General features: G+C 34.5%; 1 protein-coding gene across 1 annotated transcript in view; it reads right to left on the reverse strand.

The window, feature by feature from the left end:
• The window catches only part of SPAG16 (sperm associated antigen 16), a 755,650-nt gene that overhangs the window by 644,435 nt on the left and 103,104 nt on the right, over window positions 1-8,111 (reverse strand). The window lies entirely within an intron of this gene.

Here is an 8,111-nt window from a genome sequence, read left to right on the forward strand (position 1 = left end):
ATAAAAATGGAGATGGAGATTGTAAGAGGGAACCAGTCTGAAATGGAGAACACATTATCTGAGATGAGAAGTATATTTAATGGAATAAACAAAGTGAATAAAGAAGAGGATCAAATGCCCTATCTAGAGGACAGGAAAGCCAATCAGGACACTTAATCAGAATGGCAAGAAAAAAGAGGCTAAGACTATAAAGATGATTTAAGGAGGATATAAGACACTATTAAGGCTCCAAATATTCGTCTGATTGGCATAAGTGAATAAAATCAAGATATTGAACAGCTGTTTGAAAAAATAATGATGGAAAACTTCCCTAACCTGGTGAAAGAAATGGACATAAAACCCCAGGAAGCTCAGAGGATTCCAAAAATCAGGGATCCAAAGAGGCACATACCAACACATACCATCATTAAAATGCCAAAGGTTAAATACAAAGAAAAAAATTTAAAAGCAGTAAAAGAAAAACAAATAATTACATATAAGGAAATGCCCATAAGACTGGCAGCTGATTTCTCAAAAAAAAAACAACAACTATGCAGGACAGAAGGGCTTGGCAAAAAAATATTTGAAAGAATGAAGACCCAGGATACACAACTAAGAATAATTTATCCAGCGAAGCTATCATTTAGAGCTGAAGGACAGACAAAAATAAACTAAAGGAATTTATCACCACCAAGCCAGAATTACAGGAAATGTTGGAGGAACTTTTTTAAGAAGAAAAAACATGTATCAAAAACAGGAATAAAGAATGGTAACAACTACATTCCTATCAATAAGTACTTTAAATGGAAAATAATTGAGTGCTCCAACCAAGGGATGGAGTGGCTAAAAGGATAAGAAAACAAGACCTCAACATATGAAAAGGAAGGGAATGGAAAAAGATATTGCTATGATGAACCTAGAAGGTATTTAAGTCAGACAGAGAAAGATAAACCCTACATGATTTCACTTATATGCGGAACTTAAGGAATAAAAAGAACAAACTAATCAAAAACAGATTCACAAATAGAGTGGACAATTTGGTAATGGATGGAGGGGAGGGGGGTTTGGAGGGCTGAGAGAATGAGTGAAGGGTTAAAGAAGTACAAATTAGTAGCTGATGGATGGTCACGGGGATGGGAAGCACTGCATAAGGAATGCAGTTAGCATTAATACAATGGCTAGGTCGAGGGTCAGGGGAGGGAGGGAGCAATTGGGGGATCATTTTACTAACTATATAGATGTCTAACCAATATACTGTATACTTGAAACTAATTTAAAAAAATAAATTAAATTAAAAGAAGTTTTAAGTTCTTTACCTTTGATAATTCAAAATTTAAATATACACTTTGTTCTAATATGTTGCTTGTTTGAGAAATATAAACAACACAAAAATTACAACACAATTTAAGTTTATTATCAATATGCATTATAAAATACCAGTTAAATTTCTAGTTAAATTTTTTGAATTTAGAAAAAGAATTTAATATTTAATTTGAAAACTCACATTTTAAAATATAATCAGTGCTTTCTTGAAAACATATAGAATTTATAGCCAAAACAATATGCTTTCCATTAACCTAATGGTAAAAAATTATACTTCAATAATGTCCTTTTTTTTTTTTTTTCATTAAAAGCTACTCAGTCATTTTTTCTTTGTTTCTGGTGTCTGCTTCTATGGAAGTGCATGGGATAGTACAGACAAGAACCTAAGTACTTGCCTGGTGGCACACACACTTGTGAAATGTGTTCACAGCACAGTGTAAGTGGTCCCATCCAGATCCAAGTCCACTAGGCCTCCCAAACTTAATGCACCCAACCCCGAGTGCCAAACATGCCCCTCCTTTAGTCTTTTCCATAAAAATTAATGAATGATCTATTCTCATTTGTTCTGATGAAAAACCCTGGAATTATCCTTAACTCCTATTTCCCTCTTTCTCTCTCTCTCTCTCTCTCTTTCTCCCTCTCTTTCTCTCTCACTCTCCCCATAATACATATACATCCAGCTTATCAGAAAAATCTTGTCTCCCTCATCAAAAAGTAAAAATCTGACCACATAGCCTCTATACCACTGTCATCCTAGCCCCCAAAATCTTTATAACTCCTTAGATTATTGAAATAATTAATAACTGTTCTGCTAGCTTTTACCTTTAACTCCTAGTACAGTCTAATTTCCACACAGCAGTCAAGACAATCTTGTTGTTATATAAATCAAATCGCATCGTTCTTCTCAAAATCTAATAGGTTACCAAAATTCTGAGAATAAAATTCAAAGTCCTCTGTACTATAATCTATAAGGCCCTAAATCCTACCCGTTCTGGTCCAAAAGTGCCTAACTTCAGTTTTCCTCCCTTCTCCAAGTTCACTTATGGTGTTGATTCTGGACTACTTGTGGAAAAAGTCTGGGCATGTTCCCACTTCAAGGGCTTTGGATTTGCTGTTCCCTCTGACTCTCTTCCTTAGTTATCTGCATGTCTCACTTTCTTACCTTCTTCAGAAGGTTTGCATTACATGTCACCTCAAAACAGCCCTGGCCACTCTCTTTAAACCTGCTTTATGTTTCCCTACAGAACTTACAATCATCAAACATACTAGAGCACATATGTGTTCATCATTGGTTTATTACCCGTTCTCTATAACAAATATAAGCTCCTTGGGAAAAGATTACTGTGTATTTAGTTTATTGCCCAGAATAGTGCCTGATAAATACTCAATGATATTTTGTTGAATGAATGACTGAAAGGAAAGTAACTTCAGTCTTTCTTTTAAAAAAATAATTCATCTTATATAGCCTAACATTTATTTTCACAAAAATATAGTGCATTAGTCAGGGCAATTAAAACAGTACCTTGGGCAAAGCTTGATGAAGGTTGGAGAACTCTCCAAGCCAACACATGACACTGGGATCTATGCTCCTTTAACATGTGGCTCATCCCTTTCCAAGGCCTTTGATTCCAGGTATGAGGATGAAGACAAAGAGAGCAAAAAATCCCAATGGAAGTCTTAGGAGTTAGTCCTGGAAAGGGTCAGAATTAGTCACTCACCTTAATTCAATTCAGAAGGCTGGGAGATACAATCTTCTGATGGGCCCAGGGAAGAGGAAACCAGATGGGTTAGCATCTAGACAGTCTCTGCCACATATAAACTGGGAAAATACTAACATTTCATTTTATCTTTTTTATTCTTATGAAATACTTTAAAATGTATGCTGTATGCCTACTGAGAATCATGGCAGAAATAAAGGAGCATGATGGGACTGAAAGTGACTTAAAGAATGGGGAGTAAAATACTGGTTACATTTTATAGCAACTGCTTCTCTAAGGAGGTGACATTTGAGCTGAGATATTAGAGATAAGAATAAGCCAGGCATGCAAAAATTGGAGAAGTAACAACACAGCGGAGGGAAGAGCTAGTATAAAGATCTGGGCAGGAATAAGCGTGTCATGTTTGCAGAAAAGAAAGAAGACAAGGGTAGCTGAGGGTACAGAGCAACGGAGGAGAGAAGAGCATGTGTCCAGTGCCAAGACAGATAGGCAGCAGTCTCGACTTGCAGAGCCTGGGAGGCTGCAGTAAAAAGTTTGGATTTTATTTTAAAACAAGGGGAAGACATTATTGTATTCAAAGCAGGAAATATTATAATCCAATTTATATTTTCAAAAAGATCCCTTTGACTACTGTGAAGTGAGTGAATTATTGAGGGATAAACTGAGTGAATTAGTAGGCTTTTGTAATAGAATGAGAGATGGCCGTAGTAACATTGAGGGAAGTGGAAAAGTGTTAACATATTCTGGAGGCAGAGCTATCAGACTTATTGGTAGATTTAATGGTGGGAATTGTGGGATAAAAGAATAAGGGATCAAAATGACGCCTGGTGTTTTAAGTTGAATAAATTCACATAAGTTCACATTTTCCTTTTGCAAAAATAGAAAAGATTAGAAGACCTGGTTTTCTGGGAGAACAGAGTTTTTTTCTGACATGGTGGTTTGGAGAAGCCCGTTAGGTATTTAAGACATCAGGGGAGATGTCAGTGACATGAATGCCACCATGAGAATTATCGACACATGAAGAGTATTTAAAGCCCGAGAATGGAAGAGGCTACTTGAGAAAATGTAGAGTGTGAGAAGATGAAGCTGTGAGGCTGAGCCCATGGGACATCTCCAAGCAGAAGTATGCCAGAAGAGGTGCAGACCTCTGAAGACACTGAGCAGGACAGCCCAGGAGTCAGCAGTTAAGACCAGGGCCATACAAATGATGGGAGTTGGGAAAGGAAAAGAGGGGTGCTTAGTTGTACTGACTGAAGCTGAGAAGTGAAGAAAATGAGAACAGGTAAGTGACCATGGGTGGTGGGCACAGAAGTGGCAAATGACTGACAAGAACAGTTTCGGAACAGAGGAAGGGAACTCCACTGGAGGGGAGAAGGGGAACAGCAGGTGGTGGCTGTCAGTTCGGGCAGCACTTCTGCCAATTTTTTTAGTGAAAGTGAGTGGGGCAGGTTCTGAGGAAATAGCATAGTTTTGGTGGGGGGTTGTCTGGTCAAGAAAGAATTTATTTTTTAGATTAATGAGAGTTATTGCAGAATACAAATTGATGGATAAGTAGAAGAATGACATCTACCTAAATCAGAAGTTAAACCTCTCTTAACTAACCTGATTTAAAACCTTTCTGATTCTTTGACCTGTAACATTACATTCTATGAAAATGCAAATTAGTAAGATATTAAGAATTTTTTAATGATCTGAAATTTAATATTCATGTATTATGTTATAATCTTGTTAGAAAACACAGTAAAAATATGTTTTAATAAATCAGTTTTTCCAGAGAAAACATGTAATTTATAATTTCTGCACTTAAATTTAATCAATTATATTAGTAGTTAAATTTAAAGCAATTTTCCTAGGCCATGCTTGTCAGGGGAAAAAAAGTAATTTGGCTAAACTCATAGGTCATATAATTGCACATTACTGACAAAGGATATGCCCAATTGTAAAAACAGAGACTATTTCCTTGGTATTTTGCTTTAAAATAATGTGTGGCTTATTAACTGTTTTACAGTTTGCTTTTGAGTTAACTGAACCTGATACAAATTCTCTCTCTGTAATTCTCAAGACTTCTCATTTATGTGTGTAAGTGAGTAAGTGTGTGAATGTGTGTGTGAGAGAAAGAAAGAGAGGAAAGAAGTGGCAGATTGGGTGGGAGCAGAGAGAGAGAGAGAGAAATGGGGACAATAAGAACTGCCTTACAGAAATACAAAGGTCAGAGATAATATGTGTAAAGCAGCCAAATCCTGGCATTTATAGACATGGGCTATTGTTATTACTGATATCTTTCATTACCAATACCATTAATATTGTTATATTGATGAAGTTAAGAAACGTATCTATATACTATAAGAGAACTTTATTTCCGCGGATGGTAATTAACAAACAAAAATAAATAAATAAATTCACAGTCATTACAAAACAAAAACTATAAAGTATGAAATGTCTTTGTGTGTATGTGGTGGGGGAGGAGTGAGTGATTTGGTTTTAAAATTAAGAATAGGTCTCTGTTTGTCCTGTTCATTTAAGGGGTCAAATATGTGGTGACAGAAAGAAATCTAACTATTGGAGGTGAATACTCAATGGAAATATATATATGCCTTACTGTTAAAGTTTACAGCTGAAATTTACTGGATTTCATTAACTAATGTCACCATAAAAATAAATTAATTAATTTAAAAAATTAATAGAGAATATGAAATTATTTGAGACACTAAAAATTTACAATTAAATTTTACATAATGTCTAGTTAAGCGTTGGTAGTATAGAATGAGAGTATAGAGAAAGCAGAATGAAATAGTTTAGAGAGAAATAGATACATGACACAGAAAAAAACAGCAGTATAAGGAAGCAGAAACTGAGACCAACTGGAAATAAAGAAGACAAGAAAAAAGACCCAAGTAAATGAGTTGTCCCAAATCACAACTTAATCTTCCTTTGAGGTATGTTACTCTAAAAGATTAGTATTTATTCTTTCTATTAGTGATTCATTTTTTTTAACTGCCTATCTCACAATACTAGAGCCTTCTCTTGTAATGGTAGTGAGATTATGACAGAGAAATTATTCCCCGGGTTGCAGCAGTAGTTATCAGGGCGGCTGTCTTTCCAAAGGCTGGAGATAAATTAAGCTAAAATCCAGATTTTGCCTTTGACTGAGAGTTACATGTTTCCTTGTTTCTCTTCTCATTTCCATTTAATAGAAGCTTTTCCCTTAACTTACACTTAACTGTTAGATTGACTAACCTTTCCCATTTTCTCTGTAAAATGTACTAGCTGTGCTCACTGCCTCCCAACTGCTCAGAGCTCTCAGACCAGCACAAGCTACTCCCTCCAGCCAAGGTCCAGGATTACAAAGAGTCAAAGGAAATGGTTCCTAAATCTTTTTATAGGCCAGTTGTATTTGCTACTGTAATATAATTAAAGATTAGTCAAAATGATGAAATATGAGTGTAACAAGAAAAATCACTGTTCATAAAAATTAAATTAATGCTATGGAGAGATATGGAAGATCGTCTTCTGAGTGTCTGAAGTTCTTGTTTCAGATTACAGAACCCACAAAATTGAAATTGTAGATGAGCCATTACTGGTATGGTTTATGCAAGAAGCATGGTGCAGAATTCTAATCAATAGTCACTTAAAGAAAAAACTATGGCCTTATATCAAAAGACTGGCATGTGAATGCAAATGCACTGTTTTAAGTAGCAATAGAATACTTAAAGTATGAATATATCCATTTTCATCATCCCCTTTACTAATAGAACTTTTCAATTCATTAACCTACTGGTTTTGGACACCAGATAAATATCTGCTGTGCTCTTAACTAAGTACGGTACCACAGACAACATTCTTGCTACATGGAAATAATCAAATCAGGTTTAGAAAGCAGATTACACATATAGTCATCAAGAGCTGAGGAAACTGCAAATGCAAAAAAGAAAAAAAAATTACTATAGGTAAATACATGTAACTTATTACAGTTGGATAACATCCTATTCTGACACTTTTATCTTCATTAAGTATAACAGAAGCAATTACACCATGTTTACCATACATTTTTTTTGTATAAATCTTACATTTCTTGAAGATTGATGACATAAACTTGGGACAAATACAAGAAAATAGCATTACTTATCTAAGCCATAATCAAAATGATATCCATGATAATCTACAAAAGCTGACCACTTAACAAAATTTTAACGTACCACAGAACTATAAAAATAGAATGTACTTTTACAGAGTTTCCACAGAAATATTTTTCTCAAAAACTCTGAATAATGGTATAAATTTTATAAAATTTAAAATGTTTCCTATAAATAATATGAAGATTCATAAAATAATGCTTTCTAATAATAACAGTGTTTTGTCTTTAAGCCAATGTGATTATCGTTCATGAAACTATGGTCCTCAAAACAAAACTAATGATTTGTTAATGAGAAAAATATATATGTTGGCAAAATTTTAACTAACTAAATAAAATGTATAATTTCTGAGATCCCATCTTTAAAACAAATCCTATGAACCTGTCAAAAATTATTTGTGCTTTATTTTAAGCCAGAACAGCAACCTCTACAATAGATATGCACAATAGAGTACTCAGTCTGTACTGCCACCAATGGCCTAAACCAATTATTTTTAAGATTTTTGCAGCAGCTAGAAGCAGATTCTTTCACTACTATGATAAGCAATTTGCAAACAGGCTAAAAGCAATCCACTATGACCACGAATGGCTACAAGAGCACCTCAATTTAGACATGACAATAAAATCTCAAAGGCATTAATAAAACATCAAGAATCCTACCAGCTCACTGGAAGTTCATGAAGTCTAAATATGCTGTTCAGCTTGTAGTCAAGTTTTGCTGGACAATTATTTTCTTTACATAAGTACAGGTTTGGATTTGATTTCATATCTGTGGGAAATTCTGAATCCTAGAGAAAAAAATAAAGCAAGAGCTGTGTATAAAATAGCCAAATCACTGTACACTTGATATTGTCTTATTTAATATTTAATTACAACATAAACATTACTATTATATTCCCTCAGGACTGACCTTAAGTCCTTCATTTCCTATTTTATTTTTCAGAAAATATGCAAAAAAA

Source organism: Pteropus vampyrus, unplaced genomic scaffold (genome assembly GCF_000151845.1).
Source record: "Pteropus vampyrus isolate Shadow unplaced genomic scaffold, Pvam_2.0 Scaffold42, whole genome shotgun sequence".
Taxonomy (NCBI): domain Eukaryota; kingdom Metazoa; phylum Chordata; class Mammalia; order Chiroptera; family Pteropodidae; genus Pteropus; species Pteropus vampyrus.